Below are 7775 nucleotides of genomic sequence, written 5' to 3' on the forward strand. Positions count from 1 at the left end.
ACACAACGTTTACAGATTCACAATTATACAACTGTACAGCTTTGAAAAGCATTAGTGGAGCCTCCTGCACAACCAGCCAGAATGCAGCAAGTGGTTTCTGGATGGTGAGTCGACAATAAATCCAGGAGCCATTGTACAGCAGGGGGATAACCAGCTGACCAATTGGTGGAGATCAGCTGGGGTTGCTAGGTAACAGGTGGAACTCAGCTGGGGTTGCTAGGCAACAGGTGGAACTCAGCTGGGGTTGCTAGGCAACAGGTGGAACTCAGCTGGGGTTGCTAGGCAACAGGTGGAACTCAGCTGGGGTTGCTAGGTAACAGGCGCAGTGCCAATCAATTGCGACTGAAACATTTGGAGGTTTTTCCAGACATGAACCGGTTTGGGGTTTTGAAACAGTGCAGATCCAAATAGAAGAACAAAAATGAGCAAAGTGTGAATTTTGTATAACAGGTTTCCTTTAAAATCAGCAGAAATATGAAATCCATTCTGTTTAAATGACTGAAACCGTTTTTGTGATTCTTCCATCGACCAAAACGTTTCGCCGTTTTCCTGAACATGTTTGCAGGTTTGGTGGCTGCAGAGAGTTTTTACTGCAGAGCAAACAGGCAGAAACTCCTGTTCTTCAAACAGGTGTATCTCGGCTCCGGTCGGGTCCAAAAGCAGCTCCGGGTTTCCCTCCATGTTGGAGGACGACTCAGCCCTGCATCTCTGAGGAGAAAGTCAGGAAACATTTAATCATCAGCAGAATGTCGGATCCGGTCGTGTTCACTGATTATCTTTATTTAATGATGATTTGATTTTTGGTTTAACTATAAACCTGTTGTTTCTTTTTTCAGCAGCCAGTTTTCTAAAACGGATCAGAACCTGATGAATCCATCGGCTGTAGAACAGAAACACACTGCAAAACACCAAATCTAATCTAACCTAGGATTTTTGGTTCAGCTGAATTTATACAAAACTAACTTAAGTCAGTAATTTGTTAATATTAATAACAAAAGGCCCAGCTTTTCGGGCATTGTGCCGTTACCTAGCAACCCCAGCCAAGCCACCCCGTTACCTAGCAACCCAGTTCTAGTTTGACTGGCAGATTATCTTATTTATAACAAGTAAAGGCGGATAGTAACTAGTTCTGCTTAGTTGAGTAACTTTTTGAAATAAATACTTTTACTTTTACTGAGGTCATTTCCTGTTTTCTCTCTTCAGTTTGAAAAGTTAAATCCAGATCTTTGTTTTCTAAAGAAACACTGCGTATTCACAGGAAGTGCTCCACTCTGTTCTAGTGTGTGTGTGTGTGTGTGTGTGTGTGTGTGTGTGTGTGTGTGTGTGTGTGTGTGTGTGTGTGTGTGTGTGTGTGTGTGTGTGTAGGTGGAGAGGCTGTTGGGTAATCCAGTGTTGACCAGAGGCTTGGTGCTCCATTACAGGTCACAGCTTGAGACAGAGGGTAAACAAATTCCTAACTAACGAGGAGGAAGAGGAGGAAGCCGGCCTTCATCCCTCTGCCCTCCACCTTCCAGACTCAGGTAATCACTGCTGAAGCTGCTGAAGCTGAAGCTGCTGAAGCTGCTGAAGCTGCTGAAGCTGCTGTAACTGCTGAAGCTGCTGAAGCTGCTGAAGCTGCTGAAGCTGCTGAAGCTGCTGTAACTGCTGAAGCTGCTGAAGCTGCTGAAGCTGCTGAAGCTGCTGAAGCTGCTGCTGAAGCTGAAGCTGAAGCTGCTGAAGCTGCTGAAGCTGCTGCTGAAGCTGCTGCTGAAGCTGCTGAAGCTGCTGAAGCTGCTGAAGCTGCTGAAGCTGCTGAAGCTGAAGCTGCTGAAGCTGCTGAAGCTGCTGAAGCTGAAGCTGCTGAAGCTGCTGAAGCTGCTGAAGCTGCTGTAACTGCTGAAGCTGCTGAAGCTGCTGAAGCTGCTGAAGCTGCTGCTGAAGCTGAAGCTGAAGCTGCTGAAGCTGCTGAAGCTGCTGCTGAAGCTGCTGCTGAAGCTGCTGAAGCTGCTGAAGCTGAAGCTGCTGAAGCTGAAGCTGCTGAAGCTGCTGTAACTGCTGCTGCTGAAGCTGCTGAAGCTGCTGAAGCTGCTGAAGCTGCTGAAGCTGCTGAAGCTGAAGCTGCTGAAGCTGCTGCTGCTGAAGCTGCTGAAGCTGCTGAAGCTGCTGCTGCTGCTGAAGCTGCTGAAGCTACTGAAGCTGCTGCTGCTGCTGAAGCTGCTGAAGCTACTGAAGCTGCTGCTGCTGCTGAAGCTGCTGAAGCTGCTGCTGCTGCTGCTGCTGCTGAAGCTGCTGCTGCTGCTGCTGAAGCTGTTGAAGCTGCTGAAGCTGCTGAAGCTGCTGCTGCTGCTGCTGCTGCTGAAGCTGCTGCTGAAGCTGTTGAAGCTGCTGAAGCTGTTGAAGCTGCTGAAGCTGCTGCTGCTGCTGAAGCTGCTGAAGCTGCTGCTGCTGCTGCTGCTGAAGCTGCTGCTGAAGCTGTTGAAGCTGCTGAAGCTGTTGAAGCTGCTGAAGCTGCTGCTGAAGCTGCTGAAGCTGCTGAAGCTGAAGCTGCTGAAGCTGCTGCTGAAGCTGCTGCTGAAGCTGTTGAAGCTGCTGAAGCTGCTGAAGCTGAAGCTGCTGAAGCTGCTGCTGAAGCTGCTGAAGCTGCTGAAGCTGCTGCTGAAGCTGAAGCTGCTGAAGCTGCTGCTGAAGCTGTTGAAGCTGCTGAAGCAGCTGAAGCTGCTGAAGCTGCTGTAGCTGCTGCTGAAGCTGAAGCTGCTGAAGCTGCTGCTGAAGCTGTTGAAGCTGCTGAAGCAGCTGAAGCTGCTGTAGCTGCTGCTGAAGCTGCTGAAGCTGCTGCTGAAGCTGAAGCTGCTGAAGCTGCTGAAGCAGCTGAAGCTGCTGTAGCTGCTGCTGAAGCTGCTGAAGCTGCTGAAGCTGCTGCTGAAGCTGAAGCTGCTGAAGCTGCTGCTGAAGCTGAAGCTGCTGAAGCTGCTGCTGAAGCTGCTGCTGCTGAAGCTGAAGCTGCTGAAGCTGCTGAAGCTGCTGAAGCTGCTGCTGAAGCTGCTGCTGCTGCTGCTGCTGAAGCTGCTGAAGCTGCTGCTGCTGCTGCTGCTGAAGCTGCTGCTGAAGCTGTTGAAGCTGCTGAAGCTGTTGAAGCTGCTGAAGCTGCTGCTGAAGCTGCTGAAGCTGCTGAAGCTGAAGCTGCTGAAGCTGCTGCTGAAGCTGCTGAAGCTGCTGAAGCTGCTGCTGAAGCTGCTGAAGCTGCTGAAGCTGCTGCTGAAGCTGCTGCTGTAGCTGCTGCTGAAGCTGAAGCTGCTGAAGCTGCTGCTGAAGCTGTTGAAGCTGCTGAAGCAGCTGAAGCTGCTGAAGCTGCTGAAGCTGCTGAAGCTGCTGCTGAAGCTGCTGAAGCTGCTGAAGCTGCTGCTGAAGCTGCTGCTGTAGCTGCTGCTGAAGCTGAAGCTGCTGAAGCTGCTGCTGAAGCTGTTGAAGCTGCTGAAGCAGCTGAAGCTGCTGTAGCTGCTGCTGAAGCTGCTGAAGCTGCTGAAGCTGCTGCTGAAGCTGCTGAAGCTGCTGAAGCTGCTGAAGCTGCTGCTGAAGCTGAAGCTGCTGAAGCTGCTGCTGCTGAAGCTGAAGCTGCTGAAGCTGCTGCTGAAGCTGCTGCTGCTGCTGCTGCTGCTGAAGCTGCTGAAGCTGCTGCTGCTGAAGCTGAAGCTGCTCTCATGATTTCTGGATCGATTTTGTTCTGTTATCATTTCAGGCTTTTATTGGAGTTTTATCAGATGGACTGACAGAAACATAACTGTGAAGCAGAACAGAAATTATATCTGTTTTTATTATTATTATATTTTAAACCTAAATGTGAAAAGCTGCACAAACATAAATTTGTCCAATTTCTAAAGAAAATATTTTATTACGCTTAAAATAAGAGAAAACAAGATAAAGGAGATTAAGTTTTGAAGGTTCTGGTTCCACTGGCTGAATATTTCATTTATAACATGAAAAAATGTTACGATAATTTAAATAATCTGCCAGAGAAACTAAAAGTTTATTGCCAATATTAAGAACATATTGACTTAAAACAAACTCCTATTTGTTGGTGAAAATTTACCAGTAAATTAGTTTAGTTTTATTTCAGGTGAACTAAGATATTTACACTGAGAACTCGATTAAAATACTCGGTTTAGTGTTTTTACAGTGTAGTCTACGTTCAGATGACGGATTTATTTAGAACATAACTTTCTGTTCAGTTTATTTCCAAAAATATTTCAGCAACCCGTCAGTTCAACCTGCTTAAACGACAATGAATTATGAAACAATGATGTTTTGTCAAATCTCATCATTAAAATTGTTAATATATATTGATCCATCAGAATTATGGATCAATATTCCAGTTATTATGAACCAAAATCAGTTGGTTTCAAATCAGGGTTTCGGCTGCTTTACAGTTTTCTACACGTTTGTTCCAGATTTGTGGATCATAGAAGCTGAAAGCTGCTCATTAATATTCTGTAGTAAAACTCTGAGATCTTCATCAACATCTGGATTAATACTAAGATTAAATTACAGAGATTAGCTGCAGATTACAGATTCCACTGGGTTTTATTCATGATTCAAATCCTCACCACACTTTTCAGATTTTTACTTATAGAAAAACGTCCCAATAAAATCTGTTGAATCTTCTGGATGGGATTTTATTTTTTCCCAATGCGTCTAGTTTAGATCCAAGCCAAATATTAAAGCATAAAAAGTTTAAATCTGTATGAATTTCCTGCTTCATTATCGATGCTTTGATTCTGTACGATAGTTTGAAGAACTGCTGAGTTTAGAGGAAATACAATAAAACTCTGCAGGATCTTCTTTCTTTCAGATTTTAAATCCGTTTTGCTATTTCATTCAAACTGAAACATTGTGCTGTTTCTATGGAAACCTGAACGCGTCCCACCTGTTCAGACTGGACAGGATCCGACTCTGAATCTGCAGACAGAGCAGCTTCTGTTTCTGTCTGCGCCGGTGCAGAGCTGACCTCTGACCTCTTGGCTCCTCCAAACATTTTAAACCTTCAATTCACTAAAAGAAACACTCATCTACCTCAAACTGTCATTTTCACTGTTTTCACAGCCACAGCATTAAACAGCATTAAGCTGCTGAAATCTGGTGAAACAAAGAACAGCGAGTTTTTTCCTTTAGGATTAGAAGAAAAATTCATTTAGATAAAAATCTGTTCAGGTTTCAACTTGTTTTAATGTCAACTTAATCATTTGATAGAAACAGGCAGAGGAAGCTTCATGCTGAAACCAGAACCTGAAATAATTCAACAAACACGAGATACTCAGATTCATCTACACTGCAAAAACATCAAATATTACCAAGTATTTTAGTCTAGTTTGTGGTGCAAATATCATACTAAACTTATTTAAAATAATCTCCTGTATCTTTCTGAAAAGTTCCTTCTAAGTCAATAATGAAAATGATAACAAGGGCAATGTTTTGTTATAACAGCAATAATCTGCCTGTGGAACTAGAACTGGGTTGCTAGGCAACAGGCTGGAATAAAACAAACACCTATATTTTGCTGAAAAGTTACCTCTAAGTTATTTTTGTCATATTAAGAGATTTTAGTAGAAATCAGAGCAAAAATACTCTGTAAGATTTTGTGTTTTTGCAGTGTAATATTATCATCATATATTATGAACAAATGAGCACAAATTCATACACATTTCCCATCAGATGAAACTGAGATGAAAACTCAGCAGGATGTTGTCGTTTCTCCCTGCTGAGGGACAAACAGACCAGAAACAAACAAATCATCTTCAGCTTCCTCCTGATGAAGATGAAGACGATTCAACCTGCAACGTTTCAGCTTTCAAACATTTCTGTTATCTAACGCGTACGGGAGAACATCAGGGTCAAACATTTCAGGGTCAAACATTTCTGTTATCTAACGGGTACGGGACAACATCAGGGTCAAGCATTTCTGTTATCTAACGCGTACGGGAGAACATCAGGGTCAAACATTTCAGGGTCAAACATTTCTGTTATCTAACGCGTACGGGAAAACATCAGGGTCAAACATTTCTGTTGTCTAACTTGTACGGGAGAGAATCAGGGTCAAACATTTCTGTTATCTATCACATACGGGAGAACATCAGGGTCATTAAAGTGAGAAAAAATCTCTCTTTAACATTAGTAATATATTTTTCAGACACTTTTTATTTTGTAAACACATTTTTCCACAGTGAGTGAACAACTGACAATCTTTATCACTTTAACTTTATTTTTCATGTTCAGTCAACTTTATTTCAATTCACATGAAACTCATTTCAACAGATTCATTTTATTTCATCATTAATGTTTCACCATTTTAAAATTAATTTTAATATTCATAACATATTTACTTAAACTTTACACTCAAAACAATGTTTTCTGCTCTTCTGTGTATTTTGTTTTCAGCTGATCCATAAAGCATCATAAAACAGACATTGATATGAAGCAGCTGAGATTTTCTCATCTTGATGTTTTTAGGATTTTATCTGCAGATTTTTCTTTTGTTCATTGAAGGACTGAAAAGTTATCAACTTTTAGGGAATAAAACATTTTCCTTGTTAAAAATGATTCAAATTATTTATTTTTTATTATTTTTGAAAGTGTATAAAATAATGTGTCGTTTCACCTGATTAATCATCAGAATAACTGACAGACATGATTTAATTTTAGTGAACGGCTCGGTCACCAAGGCAGCAGAGTTACTAACTTCTTTCACGCTGTTACCTAGCAACCACAGCCAAGCCCAGCCTGTTGCCTAGCAACCCAGTTCTAATTCCACTGGCAGATCATTTCACTTCTAACTAAACATTTTTTACATTAGAGGTGAAATCATGTCCCAGCAGAAATAATACTTTTTGTTACTAATATTCAGAAGAAGTTTAGTTAAAATAAGCTCCTATTTCTGGCTACAAAATTTCCTATAAGTTAGTTTTCTCTTATTTCATGTGAACTAAGATATTTGCACTAGAAACCGGACAAATTGACTTGATATGATTTAGTGTTTTTCAGTGTGTTATGTGATTGGTTTTATTTTTGTGTGAACAAGCAAATATACTTGTATTTAATAAAGTTTGTACAAAATTCCAATGTCTCAGTTAGTTTTCCACCTGTCATTTTCACATTTCCAAACTCTGCAGGTTTTTCTCACGCTCACATTTCATCGTCCCATCTGTCTCCCTGAACAAAGACTCGAAATGAGCTGCTGCTTTCAGGTTTGGGAGCGGGCGGCCGCCGGACGCCCCGCGGCGCCGGTTCCCTGCCTGACGCCTCTGCTGTCACTCCAACATGTCGGCTTCTTCTCATCACCTGAGGGAGGATCTGGGCGGACGCAGCGGCTTCCTCTGACCCGACGAGCCCAGAACCTGAGAAAACTTTAGTCAGAGAGTCTGTGACACTCAGCTCAGGAAAACACAAATATTACAGAGATCAAAACTTGCATTCGGTGTTTCAGAAAAATAAATAATGCTTCAGATCAATAGAAGATCAATGTTTTAAACACGTGTATATTCATTTCTGTGCTCTCAGTACTTGGCTGGTTGGGGCTCCTATTGCATTAGTTACTGCATCAATGCAGCGTCACATGGAGGGCATCAACATGCTGATTTTACTGCATTTAAATCCAAAGTCTCAATATGCTTTCTTCCACTTTTAGCATGTTAATCTAAGATATTTATATTGAATATTGTGTTTCTAGAATCATTTAGCACTAATGATCAATACAGGAACTTAACGCCAATATTTTTTACTAAATAAAACAATAATAAGATGATTTT

The 7775-nt window shown here is 42.3% G+C and overlaps 1 long non-coding RNA gene across 1 annotated transcript; it reads left to right on the forward strand.

Moving 5' to 3' along the window:
• Positions 1-1433: 1433 nt before the first annotated feature.
• On the forward strand, positions 1434-7498 carry LOC148155482 (uncharacterized). The gene is made up of 2 exons (XR_015765273.1): positions 1434-1520; positions 7140-7498. It is a non-coding gene; the product is annotated as an uncharacterized LOC148155482 (long non-coding RNA).
• Positions 7499-7775: the final 277 nt, after the last annotated feature.

Source organism: Poecilia mexicana, unplaced genomic scaffold (assembly GCF_051168715.1).
Source record: "Poecilia mexicana isolate PSO_F unplaced genomic scaffold, ASM5116871v1 scaffold_14, whole genome shotgun sequence".
Lineage (NCBI taxonomy): Eukaryota > Metazoa > Chordata > Actinopteri > Cyprinodontiformes > Poeciliidae > Poecilia > Poecilia mexicana.